At 32.9% G+C, this 21,702-nt stretch overlaps 1 long non-coding RNA gene across 1 annotated transcript; it reads right to left on the bottom strand.

The window, feature by feature from the left end:
* Positions 1 to 10,208: 10,208 nt before the first annotated feature.
* LOC133032679 (uncharacterized) lies at positions 10,209 to 12,065 on the bottom strand. Its single transcript, XR_009685258.1, has 3 exons — positions 11,800 to 12,065; positions 10,371 to 10,423; positions 10,209 to 10,255 (listed from the first exon to the last, which is right to left on the bottom strand). It is a non-coding gene; the product is annotated as an uncharacterized LOC133032679 (long non-coding RNA).
* Positions 12,066 to 21,702: the final 9,637 nt, after the last annotated feature.

Here is a 21,702-nt window from a genome sequence, read left to right as displayed (position 1 = left end):
TATTAATATTAAGTGGACCAATAAAATTTTGCTGCGTGTACACTTGTGTACAGAGAGTGGCAATTCATTTTGGCATTTAACAAACAAAAGTGAACAGAAGGAGTACATAACAAAACGATTTTGTAGATTGGAGAGTTCAACTCCAAAAATTTTAGGAGTTGATTGTGCCAAACTTCAAAATTAGAAGTTTGACCACAAATTACCCTGTTATTGCCAATTTTATTTAATTCAATTTCTCAAATTATATATCCTAATTGATTGTCAAATATTTTAATATTAGTCTTCAAGTTCACTACTCGTTCAATTTATATTGCAGATCTTTACCTCACTAATTCATTTCCTATATTGCAGATCTAAAGATCTACATCTTAGTAGAAACTTACATTTATCAATAGGTTTTTTTTTTTTTTTTGAAAAGAATCTCAGTTCGGATAGATTAACACCAAAAGAGAATGGGATTCACAGGGGGAAATCCCTCCCCTTTACAGTTCAAGGAACCGCTATGAGAATGTCTAGCATTCTTAACAAGTTCATCAGCGAAAGTGATAGCATTTCTTTTCACAAAAACAACATTACAATTAGAGCATGAATTTAAAAGCTGTAGAATAGAATAAAAACCAGCCGCTTGGTGCCAGTCAGGGGTCTTCTTGTCACGAAGAGCTTCAACCAGAATTTTGGAGTTGGAAGCAATTGTAAAATCGTCCCAGCCTGTATCCATTGCCCACCGAATACCATGAGACACAACTTCCATTTCAGCTGCAAGCGCATTGCCACAGAAACCAGCAGTTGAATTATAAAAACTATTCGATCATCTCATCATATATACGTTGCATTTATATAGGATTGTTCATATATGTCTATATAGGATTGTTCATATATGTCTATAGTTTCATTTTTATATAGCTTACCTTGTATGGATGCATTCCATTTGTTGTATATTTTAATTATTTAAGATGTTTAGAATAATATATAATAAAAAAATAATATTTAAATATTTTACTTCATATGCATATAAAATAAAATAAATTTATTTTCAACAAAATTATTTTAAATTTTAAAAATTTTTGTTGAATGTCATAAATAATTAAGATGTACACTATTATATAAAAAAAATAAGATCAAAATTATTTAGAGCATGTTTGGTATTGTTTTCTGTTTTTTGTTTTCAAAAAATTGTTTTTAGAAATGAGAACAAAAAATAGTTTTTGAAGTTTTTAAAAACAAGTCATGTTTGGTTAGTGTTTTTTAAAAATAATATTGACCAATAATGAATTGGTTTTTAAAACAGAAAACAATATTTTGTTGTTTCTAAAATTCTTGTTTTTTGTAATTTTGTTTTCTGAAAACAGTTTTCAAAAAACAAGCCCAAACAAGCCAAATTGTTTTTAAAAAACAATTTTCAGTTTTTAAAAACAAAAAACAGTTTTTTAGTTATGATGTCAAACATGCACTTAGATTTTAAAAACACGAATGAAATGTATCGATACCTAATTGTTAGGATGTATTATAGAATTTCAATAATATTTTATAAACTAACTTTTATTATATTTTAAAATTTTAAATTAGCTTACTATACTTTTGATAGGGTTGGCACTTTGTGTCGTGTTTCAGGTCGACACGATTATACTTAACATAAACATTATATGATTAAATAATATATCCTAAAATGTAATATAAATACGATACAATTATAAATAATTTAACTTGTGACATGACATAATTAGCACAATATTTAAATATGTTATATTAATTTTAGTTAATGTTACACAACACATTAACATATTTGATTTATTTAAGACCTACTTTACCCACATAAAAAAAATTAAACAAACATGTTCAAATTATCATTTTAACATGTATAACTTATTATAGTTTCTACTAATAAACTAATATGTTAACTAATCTTGTTCAGGATTTCTTTTATTCAGGCTCCTTCCCAAAAGAGTTGAATGAAACTAATCTTGTTTTAATCCCTAAAAAGAAGAATGTTGCTACAATGGGAGATTTGAGGCCTATCGCTCTTTGTAATGTTGTCTACAGAGTGATCTCTAAAGTTCTTGCTAATCGGATGAGAGATATTATTGATCTTATTATCTCAGACACTCAAAGTGCGTTCATCCCTGGACGCCTTATCTCAGATAATATTATGGTTGCTTTTGAAGTCATGCACTATCTTAAACGAAAAACAAAAGGCAAGAAAGGCTATATGGCTCTTAAATTGGATATGAGTAAGGCCTATGATCGGGTTGAGTGGAGTTATCTTCATGCTGTGATGCTTCAAATGGGATTTGTTGAAAGATGGGTTAGATTAATTATGTTTTGTGTATCATCTGTAAGCTATTCTATTATGCATGATGGTCATCGAATGGGTCCTATCCTTCCCTCACGATGTATTCGTCAGGGAGACCCTTTATCTACTTATCTCTTTATTATATGCGCTAAAGGCTTCTTTGCTCTTATCAAGAAATTTGAATCTCAGCATCTTCTCCAAGGTTGTCGTGTGGCTCATGGGGCACCATCCATTACACATATGCTCTTTGCTGACGACAGTTATCTGTTTTGTCAAGCAACGCCTGGTGCAGCTGTGGGGATTTCTAATCTACTCCAAGTTTTTGAGAATGCTTCAGGACAAAAAATTAATTTCCACAAGTTCACAATCTTTTTTAGTCCGAATACTAGTGCTGAAAATCGAACTCAAATTTGCAATAGACTTGTCATGCCCGAAGCATCAGAAGGGAGTTTGTATCTGGGCCTCCCGAATATTGTTGGTCGAAACAAAAATGTAGTACTGGGATTCTTGAAGAATAAAGTAATTGCAAGAGTTAATAGTTGGGATGGTAAGCTTCTTTCCCGTGCTGGTAAAGAAATCCTTCTCAAAACGGTGGTTCAATCACTTCCAACTTACGCAATGAGTGTCTTTCTTCTAACAAAAAGTACATGCCTTGAAATTGAGAAGGAGATGGCTCGGTTCTGGTGGAAGACATCCTCAAGCAAAGGACGAGGCATAACTTGGATGTCTTGGGATCGTATGTGTGCTACAAAGTCTGAAGGTGGCTTGGGCTTTCGTAGCTTGCACGACTTTAATCTTGCTATGCTTGCTAAGCAAGGTTGGCGGCTTTTGTGCAAATCCGATTCCCTCGCGGGGAAAATTTACAAAGCTAGATATTACCCTCATTCGGACTTCCTTACTGCCGAGTTGGGTAACAATTCTAGCTTTGTTTGGCGAAGCATTTGGAGTTCTCAAGATCTTTTGCGTTCTGGCATTCGGAGAACTATTGGCTCTGGTACAAATGTTAACATACTTCAACATCCGTGGCTCCCTAATTTGACGAATCCGTATGTATCTGTGCATCATCCTGGGTTAGTGAATAAATATGTTGACTCGCTCTTCATAACAGATTCTAGAGTATGGGATATTGATGTTGTTAGGGACATGTTCTGTGCCTCGGATGCTGCTGCAATCCTAGGAATTCCTCTCAATCTAAATGCTACATGTGACTCCTGGTCTTGGATGTATGAGAATACTGAAGAATTCTCTGTGAAAAGTGCTTACGGTCTTCTCTAAAGGCAAAAACAAACTCAGCTTACTAAAACCGAACATAGCTTCTGGGATAAACTTTGGGGGTTGTGTATACCCCCCAAAGTCAAAAACTTCTTGTGGCGAGCTGCAACAAACAACCTTCCCACTTGCGTCAATCTAGTTTTTAGACATGTGGAAGTGCCTATTGTTTGTCCCGTGTGCAAAGCTCAACCCGAAACCACATCCCATGCTTTGATTTTCTGCAACATTGCTCTTGCCTGCTGGAGAAAGGTTGGAGTTACCTTTGTTTTTGATCCTGGAGGCCAATTCCGCAGCTGGTTAGAGCTGATATTTACCTCGGCCACTGCAGAACAAATAGCAACTGTTGCTATGGTTTGCTGGTCCCTTTGGAAAGCCAGGAACAACACTGTTTGGAAAATGAAAAACACTTTTGTTTTGAATATTGTTGGATCAGCTACAATTGCACTTGATCAATGGAAGAAAGCTCAAGACAAAAACTCTCTATCATCGTTATGCTTAAATAACAAAGTTGATGGAGTTGAGCGTTGGACTAAACCCGAAACTAATACAATCAAGTTAAACGTTGATGCAGCGATTTTTGAAAGAGAAGAACAATATGGCTTTGGCATTGTGGCCCGTGACCACTTTGGCAATTGTTTGGAGGCTCGGGCAGGCTGCTTTGGTGGAGTTTACTCTGCTGCAGTAATTGAGGCCTTGGGAATCAAAGAGGCGCTTAGTTGGATCAAAACCAAAAATTGGGACCATGTTGTGGTTGAGACGGATAGCCTAGTCACTGTACAAGCAATCCGAAGCTCTCAAACCATGGGGTCGACTTTTGGTTTAGTTATTCAGGACTGTCGTTCTGCTTTATTATCTTTGCCCAATGTTAATTTATATTTTGTTAAACGATCAGCAAATCGTGTTGCACATTATGTTGCTAGGCAGTCTCGATTGTATGCTGGTGGTAGCATTTCTGATTTTCCTATTTCCTCTGAACTTCAGAACCTTATGTATTCAAAATGCTAATTCATTTTAATAAAGTTGATATTTCATTCAAAAAAAAAAAAAAAATAAACTAATATATTAACTAATTTCATATTAACATATTTTAAATTTGTTTCTATGCTCTTAATCGTATTTAAGGTGTCAATTTCTAGTTCAATAGGTTAACTTGATATTTAATTGTGTTTAACCTATTTTGATCCATACTTGTTTATGCCAAACCCAAACCTACTAATTTTGCACTGTTTTCAGGTCGTGTTATCATGATATCCTAACTCTCGCCACTAGACTAGTTAGTTCTAATAATTTATTGACAACTTAAAATGATACTATATTAATCCCCAAAATCATATGATTACATTAATATTCAGACAAATTCTTGATAGTTAATATATTATATTGTTTTTATTTTATAATAAAGATATCAAGTTTGTTTGAGGTCAAGAGAGGTTAATGTTATTATTGTTTTATTAATTTGAATGGACCACATATTTAATGAGATCACCTAATGAGTGTTGGTCTTGGTCCTACTTATTTTTAAGTTGTGGTATACCTTTAAGCCATTCAGGTATCCAATGACATTGTTTAAATATATTATTATTATTATTATTATCGTGTTTAAATATCAAGTTGAAAATATTATTAATTACAATTTCTTAATCAATTTTCACGCCCGAAATTATATATCCAAATATTTTTTTTTTTAATTTTTTTTTATATCATTATTCGTTATAGTTACAATAATATCTTTATAAATTTTTGAAAAATTCGGAATAGTTTACAGTACCGAAACACATAGTTCCTAATATTCAAGTTTACCACTCGTGTTTAAAAAATTTCAAACTTATTTTTGACACTATAAACTGTAACGTCCCCGCTTCAAGCCTCCATTGGGCCCTTACACCCACGGACTAATGGCTCTTATACACGAGTACGCCACTCTGGCTGCTTCCTGGACTGATGACTGACCCTACAGACCAACACGAGTGTTTCCAGCGTGCTTTGTCCTCACTCACACGCTTCCTGGGAAAACTTCCCAGGAGGTCACCCATCCTTGAAATTGCTCCAGGCCAAGCACGCTTAACTGTGGAGTTCTTTCGAGATGGGCTACCGAAAAACAAGATGCACCTTGTTGATATAGGTAGTACCAATCAATCCATTTAAGCTCTCTTCAACTATGTAGTCCCATACCTACACAGCCTCAGAATCATCACACTAGACCTTCCCCAGGCGATGTGGGATTGCACAGCTTACCCAGTATTTCCCCTTACGGATCACGGGACTACTGACTGTCACAATCACCCCCCCTTACGGGGTCCGACGTCCTCGTCGACCACACTTCCGGCTGGGTCAAGGCTCTGATACCATTTGTAACGTCCCCGCTTCAAGCCTCCATTGGGCCGTAAGGGGGGGTGATTGTGACAGTCAGTAGTCCCGTGATCCGTAAGGGGAAATAATGGGTAAGCTGTGCAATCCCACATCGCCTGGGGAAGGTCTAGTGTGATGATTCTGAGGCTGTGTAGGTATGGGACTACATAGTTGAAGAGAGCTTAAATGGATTGATTGGTACTACCTATATCAACAAGGTACATCTTGTTTTTCGGTAGCCCATCTCGAAAGAACTCCACAGTTAAGCGTGCTTGGCCTGGAGCAATTTCAAGGATGGGTGACCTCCTGGGAAGTTTTCCCAGGAAGCGTGTGAGTGAGGACAAAGCACGCTGGAAACACTCGTGTTGGTCTGTAGGTCATCATCGGGCCAGAAGCAGCCGAGGGCGTACTCGTGTATAAGAGCCATTAGTCCGTGGGTGTAAGGGCCCAATGGAGGCTTGAAGCGGGGACGTTACAAATGGTATCAGAGCCTCGACCCACCGGAAGTGTGGTCGACGAGGACGCTCGGACCCCGTGCGGGGTGATTGTGACGATCGATAGTCCCGTGATCCGTAAGGGGAAATACTGGGTAAGCTGTGCAATCCCACATCGCCTGGGGAAGGTCTAGTGTGATGATTCTGAGGCTGTGTAGGTATGGGACTACATAGTTGAAGAGAGCTTAAATGGATTGATTGGTACTACCTATATCAACAAGGTGCATCTTGTTTTTCGGTAGCCCATCTCGAAAGAACTCCACAGTTAAGCGTGCTTGGCCTGGAGCAATTTCAAGGATGGGTGACCTCCTGGGAAGTTTTCCCAGGAAGCGTGTGAGTGAGGACAAAGCACGCTGGAAACACTCGTGTTGGTCTGTAGGGTCAGTCATCAGTCCAGGAAGCAGCCAGAGTGGCGTACTCGTGTATAAGAGCCATTAGTCCGTGGGTGTAAGGGCCTAATGGAGGCTTGAAGCGGGGACGTTACATAAACTATTCAAAAACTTGCGGGAATGATGCCGTAATTATAACAAACACCGCCATGGAAAAAATGAAGAAAAATACTCTAGCATGTGTTTTCGAGCACAAAAATTAGGGCTGTACGTCGGTCGGTTTGGGCAGTTTATTCTATATATTTTCTAACCCAATCTAAAGTTCGGGTTGCTAAAATTTAAGTGCAACCCGCCCAATTTAAAAAAAAAAAAAAAAAAAAAAAAAATTGCAAAACGACTAACGGTTTGGTCGGGTTAACCCGCCCAAACCGGCCAAACTTTTTTTTTTTTTTTCTAATTTTAAAGTCAAAGTTAATAAAAATTAGCATGTAATATAATAACCTGTAATATTAGAAAGTTCAAATCTTTAATTATAACCTGTAATATTGGAAAGTTTCAAACAAATCCAATTAAAAAACACAACAATCCAAAAGCCAAATTGCAAATAAACAAAAGTCCAAGTCCAAGCAGTCCAAAAGTTTTTTTTTTTTTTTTAAAAAAAGAGACATAACAGAACAATCTATTCATAGTCCAAAATATAAAAAGCTAGCACAATTATACAAAACAAATGCAAAAGGCTTGTTGTAATACATTTTTCTAGAATAAAAATAAAATTGAAACAAATTAGAAACCAATATTTATTAGTAAGATATGTAAAGAAAAGAAAATTATATGTGTGAAATGATATATTTTTTTTTACCTGATTCAACTAGTTCGGAAGTCTCCAAATCTTCAATTTCGTTCATGTATTGTCTCAACACAACAGGAGCATCATACTCACAAGTCAACCAATTTTTTGAGCAAATTAACGCCTCAACTGTCTTTAGAGACAAAGAACTTCTAAATGGATCAAGTATTCGTCCTCCAATAGAAAAAGCTGATTCGAAAGCAACGCTAGACATTTGAACAGCCAAAACATCTCTAGCAATGTGAGAGACAATAGGATACTTACTACTATTCCTTTTCCACCAATCAAGAATGTCAAAGTCCACATTTTCAAGTAATTTTTCCTTTCTATCATTAAGATAATCATCCAAATCATTAGTGATTTCTTCACTTGACACAAACTTGAGCTTGATAAGGAATGATGTGCTACTTGAATTTCCACTTGCATTGGATTTGGAAGTAATATCTTCAGTTACTTGTTGATCATTGGAAGAATTAGGCAGCACAACAATATTTTGATAAAAACCATACAAGCTAGTCATCATATTTTCAACTTTTTTGATCATTGTTTCAGCTATAATTGACTCATAGAGGTACCTAACAAGTAATTAATTAGTAAACATTAATCAATGTATATAGAAAAAATTAAATAGTAATATAAAATTAGATCCATAATTAAAGAGAAATAAATAAAAAACCATATCTGAAACCGTTCAGAACCACATCAAGTTTGAATCTTGGATCCAAAATGGAGGCAATATACTGCAACAAGCTAACCTTCTCAATATTGCCCCAATACTTGTTAAACTTCAATTGCATGCTCGCTGCCATTTTACTTATCAACTCATCTTTACTAGCCTTCATATCATTGAGCTCAACTTGAACTTGCAAAATCTCTTGAAAGAAAAGATTTGATGTCACGTACAATGACCCACTAAACTTCAAAGTGAGTTCATAAAAAGATTTGAGAAAGTTAACAAATACTTCAGCATTGCTCCAATCACTAGCTTCTGGTGGGCCATCAAGTTTCTCTGCATTAACTCTTTCTTCTTCAAAATACTTAATGTAGTATGCATCCCCTTCCATATACTTAAAAACACTCTTGAACTTCAATGCTGCTTCTAGCATCATGTATGTGGAGTTCCATCTTGTCACCACATCCAAACAGAGCAAGGCTTTTGATTCAACATTTGCATCCGTACAAGCTTCTCTAAATCGCTTCAACCGAGCAGGAGAAGATCTCACATACCTCACCGCATTCCTTATGCTAGATATGGCATAAGACATATCTTTTAAACCATCACTAACAATCAAATTTAAAATATGTGCACAACAACGCATATGGAACATCTCTCCACCCAAAACTAAAGCTTTATCTTTTTCTTTTAAATATTCCTTTACCTTTCTCAAAGCTACATCATTTGACGAGGCATTATCAACTGTGATAGAGAAAAGTTGAGTAATACCCCATTGATTGAGACAATTGATTAGTTCTTTTGCCACCATATCACCTTTGTGGCTAGGAACTTGAATGAAACTGATGATTCTTTTTTGCATCTTCCAACTATCATCAATCCAATGAGCAGTCAAACACATATAACTAATATTTTGTATAGAAGTCCAACAATCAGTAGTTAAAGACATCCTACGATTGACAAAAGTCTCTCTCAATTTTTTCTTCTCCTCCAAAAACAATTGGTAGATATCTCGAGCAATTGTAACTCTCGAAGGAAACTCAAATGTAGGGAAAAAATGACTAACAAGCAAGCGAAACCCTTTACCTTCGATATGCCTAAAAGGAAGCTCGTCAATTATGAAATACTTGCCAATCAATTCTCTCACTGTAGCTTGACTAAACCTAAAAGTTCGAGTCCCACTTGAGTTAACTTCAGAGTCTTCATTTGTCTTGGTAAAATGATCAGTTATCATTGCTTGTTTTGTACTCTTATCGACAAATGAGCTAAATGGGCACTTCCTACACTTGTGGTTAATGTGACTCCACAAAGTACTTGTCCCACAATTCTTGGTATCAGCTGCATAATCAGCTTGACAATAGTTACATTCTGCTCTCTCCTTCTCCACTTCCTTGCCTTTCACTTTCATTATTTTTTTAACCATAGTAAAATGATCCCAAACGGATGATGTTTTTACCCCTTGCCTCTTCCTTTTTTGCGGTATCTCAATTTTAGCTTTCTCATTTTCTTCATTTTCTATAGACCCAGTCGAATTCTGTACTTCAACATCCACATTTTCCTCTTCATTCTCCATAAGTAATGATCTACAAAATAATACATCATACACATTCTAATCTAAATGTATATGATAAAAATAACACAATATAAAGTGAGATCAAATTATAATAAATTAATTGAATTGAACTATAACAACTTAATGTCATGCTTAATTCATTACAACTAGGAACAGGGAAAAGTATCTAGAATCTTAGTGGGAGCCATGCTTAATTCATTACAATAGTAAATTGTGGACAAAAGTTTAAATGGAAAGCAATTGGACCATTCTTATATGTAATTCATGAATGATTAATTTTAATATTAGTTAAGAAATTCTAAAATAGGTTTATTCATAATTTGTATGTATAAAGAAAGAAACGAGCTGGGAAATTTGCATTATAACAAGTACAAACTTACCAGAAACTAACAATTCTGTTGTAAATTATTTCCCCAAGACTCTAAAATCTGCAGCCAAGTAACAGAAAGAAACTAGATATAATCAAAGTAGTAAACCAGGAATAGCATGAACAATAAAAAATAAAAAATAACAATTCTGTTGTAAATTATTACACTCACTCACTCTTCAGCCAATTTTCTAGCAAAGTAATGCCTCATGCTATAGAAGACTTGTGGCTGAAACAGAGAAAATAAAAAATCAGTTGATATACTTTTTAGCTCAATCAAAACAATCTACCATCTATTACCATTTTTCTTTGCCTTTTCAATCATGCCTCTATTTAGGCATCATATGCTCTCATTGGTTTAAACAATAAAGGGACTCTAATCTGGCAATGGCACAGAGAGGAAGGACAAAAAACAAATGGAAACCCAAAGCAGTCAACATATAACACCAATGATATGATATATAAACGTGTAAGATAGGAAATGTTTGTCTTAACAGAACTATGGGCTCTGTGCAAATGAGATGCATATACACAATGTGCAGTATACACTTCATAATAAAGGGGTTTACCATGTTTCCAGTTTCCCATTCAAAAATTTAAGTAAACAACTAAATGGGAATAATTATCACCCAAGCGCTTCACATTGAAGTGAATTAGATGTCATTAATGCATCATGTACAAAGCCATAGAAAGAATCATAAAATTCATGACTCGCACCAAACAACCACATACCCAAAATCCATCCACTAATTCTCTTACCCCTCCTCTTTAGTCCACTTCTCCATTCTACCAAACACAATCTAAAATGAATTTTCATTAAGAAAGCATACCATCCTCCCAGTAGCTCTTACTATTTTTTTTTTTTGTTGTTTTTTCTTTTTTGCATTATAGATTTCAATCTACTCAAACTTCCAATACGCAACAAATAACTAGTCAAATCTTCTAGAAAAGATGTTACATTCTCACACACAATCTACAAGATAACACTGCTCCTTTATTTGCCTGAGGTCTTAATTTTCTTGAAGATTACTATTGTTCTTTGTTATAACCAAACACCATATTACTTAATCAGATACAGAAAGGAAAAAAAAAGTACAGACATTATCCAAGCTTCAAACAGAAATTCAACATAATAACACAAATATGAGGAACCTAATGCTACAAATTGAGATAGAAATACAAGAGGCACTAAATTTAAGCATAGAAATACCATATTACTTAATTAGATACAGAAAGGAAAAAAAAAAAAACTACAGACATTATCCAAGCTTCAAACAGAAATTCAACATAATAACACAAATATGAGGAACCTAATGCTACAAATTGAGATAGAAATACAAGAGGCACTAAATTTAAGCATAGAATTCCAAAGAATTTAAATGCCTATTATATATTCCAAAGAGTTAATGTATTTTAAAAAAATTCAAACAAAAAAATAAATAAAATCACTACAAAAATCTGCATAAATTTGAACCGTAGCAATTTAATAAATATTCACAATAGAAGTTTACCATTAGCAATTTAATAAATATTCACAATAGAAGCACCCATGAAAGAAACTAAGAGAGGGTGAGCTAATATGATTATGAAGAAAGAAGAACCTACCTTGTCGCGAACCAAAGCCGAATGTTGCTGCTAGAAAAGCTACTCCACCAACAACCACCACAGATGACGAAGAGAGGAGAAGGACGTCGTTCACCGGAGAAGGACGTCGTCACGATTTAGGAAAAGCGAGAGAGAGAGAGGTGTGTGAGTCTAAGGGATAGAAGAAAGAGATTTGAGCGGCTGAGTTTAGATTTAGGGTTTCATTCTACAATTATTTTTTAAGAAAAAAATTCTTATATGGGTTGGTTCGGGTTATTTCGGTTTTAATGGGCGGGTTGCTTTTTTTTTAACCCGCCCAATCTATTGGGCGGGTTATATTTTCGTCGGTTTTTTTTCGGTTTGAATTTTTTGTTGGTTTTTTCGGTTTGGTTTGGGCGGGTTATTCGGGTTGGGCGGTTTACGAAAAATTATGTACAGCCCTAACAAAAATTGATTAAAAAATTGTAATAAAAGGTTGACGATAGAAATCACATCAAATTCAATAACTAATCAATTTTATATACATGCTTTTGAAAAATACTATTCTTTTAAATCTCACACTACACGACCTAATTCATATTTATGCATAGTATTTTAAGTTCACTAGTACTGTTTCACTATCATATACAAACTCACACAGAAGAAAACCTCAACATTATAATGAGTTAAAAAAATTTCTCAAATATTAAAAAAAAAACAAGGAGTTTGACAAAATGAAGTAATAAAAATTAAGGTCTGTTTGTTAGTGAATTTGAATAAGTCTGTTATTTGTTTTTCATCCCAGTTGGCTCCGGATATGTGTATCTCTTTGGCTGGTCTATTGGGTGTGGCTCTTGTTTCGTGCCATGACAATGTTGGTTTACATTGGTTTGTGGAGAAGAATAAAAGTGACTTAATTCAATCTATTCTTGATTGTATTTGGAACAAATTGTTTGGATGAAAGTCTAAGTTTTTTTTTTATGGCGACCGTGAAGTCCTCCTGAAATTTATGATTCAAGCGATTCCAACTTATGCCATGGGGTTGTTTCAAATTCCTGTTGGCATTGTTAATGAAATTCATCATTTATATGCTTGATACTGGTGGGGGCCAACCTTAATAAACAAAAAATGCACTAGTGTACTTGGTTAAAAAAAAAAAAAAAAAGAAAGGAGTTGCAAGAGAGTGGGCGGTTTCTTTTTTGTTCATGGGCTGGAGGTTACCTTTTAAAATTTCAAAATTGGTTTCCTTTTCTCTTCTTGCTTCCATGTTTATCTAAACTAATTTTTGTCATTTATACTCACCACCTACCCGAATCCATTTCTTTGTTTCTCTTGTTGTTACTGTTCATTGTCTCTTTCAGATCAAAATGCTGAGAACAAAGAACCTAGGGCATCCAAGAAAAATGGTGGAATCCGAACAAGCCCCCTCAAATGCTCCTCTTGCTGCTCCAATCGTCTTGCTGCCATGGAGGAGGTTCAGCAAGAGATGTCCAAGCAGGTGTCCTCATTGATCAAGCTTTATGGGGCATAAGTTTTCTTTCTTTTTGTTTTTGTTGGACATATTTCTATATTTTCATTTCTTTTTGTCTTTGGCCCTTATAGATAAACAAAAAGGGGGAGTAATTGGGTTTTAAATTGTATACTCAACTGTCTAGGGGGAGTTGAGGTTTGTGTTTGTGTTCGTCTTTGGTCAAAGTTAGCTTTTTATTTTGGTTTAATGTTGTGCTTCTCAGGGGGAGTTTTTATGTTTGTTTCACTAACTTTGTTTTGTAGGTGTTTGCTAATTAATAATATTTTGATTATCTAAAGTGCCAAAGGGAAAGATTGTTAGGTCTTGTTTTTGGCAATTTAGTTGTCAAAATATTTTTTAATTAATGTGTATTTTATTGAGCATTCAATTTGTTTTGCCCAACTCTGGACCCTTTTTCCAGGGGGAGTTGTGGTTAGTACTTGTGAACATCTTTTGTTAAAAGTTAGCTTGCTTATTGTGTTATTTGGGATATTCGATTGTGTTATTCAGGGAGAGTAGTTTTTGCTCTTGCTAACTTTAACTTGCAAGTACTTTTTGTTAAAAATTATTTTGTTCATCTAAAGTGCCAAATGGGGAGATTGTAAAGTCCTTTTTTGGCAAGTTAGTTGACAAAATAATTTTTCCATTTATGGTAAGATTGTTGAGCATTCGTATTCGGATTCTTACCCTATAAATTCGGATTTTAGTTGCCCTTTTCCTTGTTAGGAAAGTTGCACTTTCAGCTGAACTTTCCTTTGTTGAAAACTTTGTCTTTTTTAGGGAAACTTTGTTTATTGCCTTTGTCTTATTGATTTCGATTGTATCTTGATACAATCAGAATATCTAATCTATTTTTGGCAGGAATCAAGCATTGATAGAAGATCAGACCCGATTTTGGTGTGATCTGCTGCGTCAGCATCCGATTCTGATGTAGCAGATCGTGTTTTCTTAGGAAAGTTTTTGTACAGCTGTAGATTTGAACTTGTGGTTGCCTATTTGGTTTCTATGTTCTATAAATAGAGCCTAGAGAGCAACCATTCGAATTAGCTCTTCCATTAATCATTTTTTGAATTTATCTTTTTGAGAGAAGATTGTTTCTTTGTTTTGTGAGAGCCTAGTTATTCATCTAGGTTCTAGTTGTTTATTTTTGTTCTTACTCTGTCCTAGAGGTTGTGAAGAACTACTTGATTGAACAAGAGATTGGTCTTCGGGAGAAGACTTGATAAAGCCTTACTTCGGGAGGAAGTAAGCACTTGGTCTTCGGGAGAAGACTTGTTGAAGCCTTACTTAGGGAGGAAGTAAGCACTCACACTTCAAAGACGAAGGGAGTTCGGGCTTGAAGGTGTTTCAAGAAGTCAGATTCATAAAGTGGATTACAAAGGATTGCGGCAATACTTTAGAGGGAGTCTAAACTTGTTTAAGTCAATTGTCTTTGTAATTTTGATACTTTATTAATTGATTTCATTCTCTGGGCGTGGCCCCGTGGACTAGGAGTGTTCGTGAGAACACTGATACCACGTATAAATCTCTTGTGTCAAGTTATTTATTTTTCTGCAAATATTTTATATTCTGCCTGTTCCGTTTGGCTGTAGCAGAATTACTTTCTGCTTCTGCAAACGCTTCCAGTTTTTATATTTTCTTATATACAACTGACATTTGCAAATACACAGTTTTTCAGTCTCGTTTGTGTTGGCACAAGTCGAATGGTGGTATGTGCTTTCGAGATATTTTCCTCTTTAATAAATCCTTATTAGCTAAGCAAATTACGCGATTTTACAACTTTTCTGATTCCTTGTCGGCTAAGGTAATGAAAGGCTTCTATTTTAGTAGGAGTAACATATTTGATGTGGAGGAAACTAAACGAGCTTCGTTTCTATGGAAAACATCCTTTGGGGGTTGAGATTTTTGGAAAAAAGGGATTTGTTGGCTTGTGGGTGATAGGACTCACGTTCGTATATTTGTGAAGATGCTTGGGTTAGGTCTATTCTTTTTGGAGTGGTGCTAAGCTTTAACGACTTTGTGATCTCAATTTTATTTCAGGTCATTGGAATGTCTCTTTGATTAAAGCTCTTTTTGATGAGGGTGAAGCTAAAATTGTTCTGTCTATCTTTATTTCTATTTTTAATGGTCAAGACTATTTGATTTATAAATATTTATCGATTTTTTTCACATTTCTTTTCTAATTTTTAATATTATTCATGTAATTTTATTGAAATTTTTTCAAAACTTGATTAATTTATAATATATCAAAGGTATTTTTCGTAAAATTGTATTTAATTATTTTTTATAACTATATATAATTTATATTTATGTAAGTATCTTCTAAAAAATTATATAATATATATAATTACTATATATATATACTTAGGAATCTTTATAAATTTATAAAAGTTAACTGGTAATATTTTCATTGGTAATTTTTTATTTACTTTGTAATAATAATTTAGGGTTATTTTTTATTCATTAGTTTATAAATTCTCTAACTTTATGTCTACTCTTTCTTTTTTAGGTGGATGGTGCACGACTTTGAATGTATTAATTTATAAATCTTCATATCTTCTATCATCTTTGATCACTATTACTTTCATAACTATTTCAAAAATATTCAAGCAAAAAAATTATATGCAACTCAAAATGTATATTATTACTTGATCGGTATGAGTATATATATATATATATATATATATATATAGGGCAAGACTATGGTAGGACCTAATAAAAGTTCCCTATCGGTAGGGAACTTTTTTTAACCATTGATTTTAAATCGTGTGGTTATTAAGATATAAGGTTTATACTCTTACAATAGGACTGCTTGTATACAATTAAAACTTTATACATATTATAATAATATTTAATTATATATTTATTTTTAAAAAATAAAATATTATTAATAAATAAAAAATTATTAATTTTTAATTTGAATTATTATTTTTTTTAAGTTAACTCTCATGTAAATCTTGACAGTTTCCGCACCAATATTATTGTTATTCTAATTTTTCTTCTCACTCGATATATTAAACTAGTGTGTTCTACTATTTTTTCTTTTTATTTATTTTTCCTTTTTTTTTTGGTTGGGAAATTTCTTTTTCTTTTATTCATCAATAAATTTTAGGAGTTTTTTTATCAAGTCATTTTTTTTTATCAATTTTGACTATAATATTACATTGTATTATTATTATTATGACAAAGTGATTTGGATCACTTAAGAATTTACAATAAAAACATCAACAATTGAAGTAGGAACCTCTATTTTTTTTTTCTTTTTCATTTTATTGATTAATAAATTTTATGGGTTTCTAGATTAGCATCTTTTTTTTCATCGTCGGAGTAATTGCCGATGTCGGAAAAGTCGTTAGAGCTGCTGCATGTAGGGTGTTCATCAAACTGCTCAAACCGTTCAAATCGCCCACATCGCACCATACCGCAAAAAAATGTGGTTTGAAATTCTTTGCGGTGCGGTCGCGATTTGAATTTTTTCTAAACTGCGCAGTGCAGTTTTGAATTGTTAATATGCGGTTCAAACCGCACCACATCGCATATTATAAAAATTTTAATTTTTATATTTATTTAATATGTGAAGGCCCAACCTAAGCCCACTAATTTTATTTTTTTTTTGCTGAAAAAATAATTATTGTATCGTTGAAACTTAAATTTTTTTTTCATATTTTTTTTCAAGTCTTATGATATTTTTGACAAGTGTTGCTCAAACTTTGTTGTATTTGTGATAATTTAATTATTTAGTGATAGTCCAAACCGCAAAAACTGTATAAACCGCACCGCACCACACCATTTTTTGCGGTGCGATTTTTGCGGCTTTTTAGTTTCGCGGTGCGGGTGCGGTTTGGGAAATTAGAAAAATACATGTGCGGGTTGGTTTGAAAAAATAGTCAAAAACTGCACCACCCGCATCGCGAACACCCCTAGCTGCCGACACTGGAAGTCATCGAAATTGGTATTGTCGCCAAAAAAATCACTGAAAAAATTTCCAAAGAACCGGTTTCTTGGTGATATATTTTTTATGACAGATTAATATTTTTTTCATTTTCAAAATTATATACATATTTTTTTAAAATATATTTGTTTTTTTAATGATAAAGAAAATATATTATTTTAATGTGAAAATACTAAATAAAATGAATTCTAGCTAATATTTTTATAAAGTTAAAAAAAAATTAGTTTGCATTATTGCATATATTCTAATCTTTAGTTAATTTAATAGGGAAAACAACATTGTATGGCATATTTGGAAAGAAAAAAGAAAGTAAAAAGAGCAAATACAATGCCCAAAACAAACAAAACCATTTGTATATGCAATCCAAACAAAGGCAGAAAGCTCACAAAGTTTTCAATCGACACGTGGCGAGTCCTCAGCCCCTCTGCCAGCAGCACTATACCCGCCAACTGTAAATATAAAAAATCTGCTAAATATGTCTTAACAAAAATTATCAACACTTACATTTCTTTAACTTCTGATTGGCTCAATTTCTTTCCCCATAGCATGCGGAAAAAATAAGGAGCCCCACAATAGATTTACCCTATATATATATATATAAGTGTGTGTTTTACACTATTATTTTCTTAATCAATTTTATTTTTATTCATACTTTTCTATTTAATGTTTTTATTTTTGAGTGATTTTCTTAATAGAACTAATATTGATGATAAAAAATACAATTTTTAATGTAACGACAGAAAAATATGACGAAGAAAAGTTTTGTTAATTTTGAGTAAGTAAATATATTATTCTATTAATGTAACGCCCCAATATTTTGCCTTATTTTACAAAGTGCTAATTTTGATGCATTAATTAAAAAGATTCAAAGTTGTTTGAAAATAAACAGTAGGTTTTACAATAAATATGCAAAAAGGTGAATGATCATTCGTATTAAAACAAAATAAGTAGTTGAGTGTATTTTTCTTAAAAAAAATTAAATTTGTAACATCCCACTGAGCTCAGATTACTTTATTATAAAAAAAACAAAACCAAGGCTCCACCGGCGTTCTAGACTGTTTGCTCGTCCATAGCCCCTCGCAGTATATATACCAGAACTGACCCAGCTCATCAAACTTACATTCAATGTTCCCTGTCTATTGCCTGTAAGGGGAAAGTAAGGGGGTGAGCTAAAAGCCCAGTAAGGAAATGCTTAACATACAATAGTATTCAATACACTAAACATATCTTAAAATTCACAATAATACGATTCTTTATAACATTAACGTACCCAGCCTTAACAAAATTATATGCCTTAGCTCATAATTGTAATTTAAATAACTCCAGATATGGAAAGCTATATCATATACCATATATTTGTACTAAACGAAACCATTACATATATGTAGGGATCACAACCCTGACATCATACTCATAGCACAATCATAGCAATAACATATAAAAATTATTTCAATCATATCATGTCTTTACCATAACATTGGCATATCATAGCCATTACTTACATAACCTGGGCCTAGCCTGGCCCTACAATATCCTGGGCCTAATCTGCCCATATAAGAACCTGGGCCTATGTAGCCCTACCATTGTTATAGGATAGGGTATCTCTATATTCAACAGTAACATCACTGTATCATACCCCACCATAACAATGTCATACACGAGTAAGACAAATGTAGGGTAGGGTATCTCTACATTCAACGGCCTTACCCCGTATCATACCCCACCATGGCCCCTCATTTGTACCTGAGACGTTAGCATACAACATACAACATACAACATACAACATACAACATACAACACACCACATACATCATACAACATACAACATACAAATCGTACCAACCATAATATATATCGATTCACAAACTCATATTGTGTCCATACCACACATTCTCAGTACTATATACACATTCATAATAATACATCACAAATAATATTTCAATAGACAAATAATTTAAATTATGCAGTTCAACACATAAAAACTACATAATTTTCTTACCTCAAATCACGCTGCTTAAGACTTGTTATCTCGTCACTACTACCTATAATAAGACATGGGTCAAGACCCTAATATTAAAATTTGTACTCTTACAGTACAGCAGAAATATCACTATTTTTGACCAACAACTACACTAATTCAGTAAAAGTTGTCTTCATAAAAATTATAGAAAATTCCATTATCTTTCCAATGATATAAAGATCATTAAAAATGGATTAAAACTGAGGGAGTTATGATTGTTTTACTGAAACTATTTCTAAGAAGGAATATGGAGTAACAAATTATACGACTTAGCGAAAATACAAACTTTTGGCATTGAAAGGTTCAGAACTAGAAGATAATATCTTCATGAAAGTTTTAGGAAATTAAATTCCCTTTCCAATGACACTAAAATCTTTGAAATTGGAATTATATTGAGAGAGATATTATAATTTTACTAAAACAAATTTGCAAGAACATTATTCAAGAAACGAAGCAAACGATACAGAAGGAAAATAACTTTTCGACATAGTATAAATCGGAATTAACGAAATGTTTCTTCATGAAACTTATGGGAAATCAAATAAGCTTTGAAACCATATATAGATCATTAAAAATGGATGAGAATTGAGAGAGTTATGGTATTTTAAGTGAAAGTACTTTTTCTGGTAATATGAAAAAAAAAAAACGATTTACAACAATATCAGAAAGATGATAATTTTCATAAAAATTTTAGATCATCGAATAAGCTTTCTAACGATATAAAATCGCTGGAAACGGATCAATATTGAGAGAGATATGACTATTTTACTAAGACAATAATTTTTAGAAAAAAATAAAAAAACGAGATTTCATAGTTTAACCTAAAAGTTCACAACAATAAGTGGAAGAACTCTCTTACCTCTTGATGACTCTTCTTAATAAGTGCTAGATCTTGAAATCTCAAATTATTAGAATGGTGATGATGATCTCAATCTTATGTTGATGAAAATCATGAGTGTTGTTTGGCGAAGAGAACGAAACAAGAAGGAAAATTATAAATCTTTGATAGATAACGAGATGAATAACTTGTAGGGTATAGGATTTTATGAGTGTCTTCTCTAAGAATTGTGTTCAGGCTAGAATTGTGTTCAGGCTGAAAGAAAGAGATTGAGATTGAGTTTTATTTTTCTCAGGATTAGAGGCTCTGCATATTACATATCAAGAATGTGATAGATGTAGGTTTTATAATCTAATTAAACCTATAAAAGAAAATAATAAAATAACCCCTATAATCTGATGCTAATTTAACTCTAAATAGAATAATTAAATAAAAATCTTATTTGTTAGATATAAGTTTTAAATTTGAATTTTAAAACTGAGGGTTTCTATACTAAACTTAACATAACAGGTCGTCACTTTGTAGCTTAATTTTGACCCCAATAAAGTTAAAATTACGATAAAATCTATTTCTACATAATTGATAGATCTTTGAATTATCTTTCCAACGCCACTGAAATCACCTCAATCCGACCTTTAGAACTCCAGATATGATCGTTTTAGTAAAACAGTTTTTAATCCTGCGAATTTATCCAAATCTACGAATTTTTAACATTAATTCTATAATAATGTTATTTGATATCACTTATACCATTAATTAAAATCCACTAAATAATTTATAAAACCCTAATAAACTTTCATATTGGGCTTTAATTAAATGATTACCTACCTTGTAAAAATACCATAATATTTTACTTTCGTAGTTAATATTATAAGAATATTTTTATTTTAAGAAATATATTTCTATTTAAGGAAATAAATTTCTATTTAAGGAAATGAAATAAATAATTGATTTTGTGATAAATGAATATTTTATATTCATTGAATCTGGACAAAATCATTTACGTAATATTCTATATATGGTCAGATTTAAAAATTCATTACCTGATTTGATTTCCTGAATTAATTGTCAAAATATTCTGACAATTAATGTGGCGCAGATACTGATGGAGTATCTCACCTATAAATATAGGGTCTCGGTCCCCGAGCTCCTCACTCATTCTGTTCATAACAGCAAAATCCATCTAAAGAAAGTTGAGAGAGCGAGGAAGCCCGATTACCCACATCAATCAGTTTCTTTTGCAGATCAAGCTTATGTGGGATTAATGCTCAAAGAATCAATGGCTGGAGGTATTTCGATCCTTATATTCATATAGTGTATATGTTTATTTATTCCGCATGTTATATACACATACATATATTTTAGATTATACATATAAATGTCTAACAGTTGGTATCAGAGCGGATTATATATCTCTGCCTTGATTTAGTTTGAGTTTAATATATATACGTATATACGGTGTTCATATATATATATATTATATATTAGTTTTCGGATTCGTATATACATTCATATTAGATATATATTCATATTATATATATACATTTTCATACGTATATTCCTATATACATTCAGTTTATATATATATTCATATACATTCTGTTTATATATACATTCAGTTTATA

The sequence above is a fragment of the Cannabis sativa genome, chromosome 1 (assembly GCF_029168945.1).
Source record: "Cannabis sativa cultivar Pink pepper isolate KNU-18-1 chromosome 1, ASM2916894v1, whole genome shotgun sequence".
Classification (NCBI taxonomy): Eukaryota; Viridiplantae; Streptophyta; class Magnoliopsida; order Rosales; family Cannabaceae; genus Cannabis; species Cannabis sativa.
The sequence above is the reverse complement of the archived record's forward strand: the minus strand, read 5'-3'. Positions and strand labels throughout refer to the sequence as shown.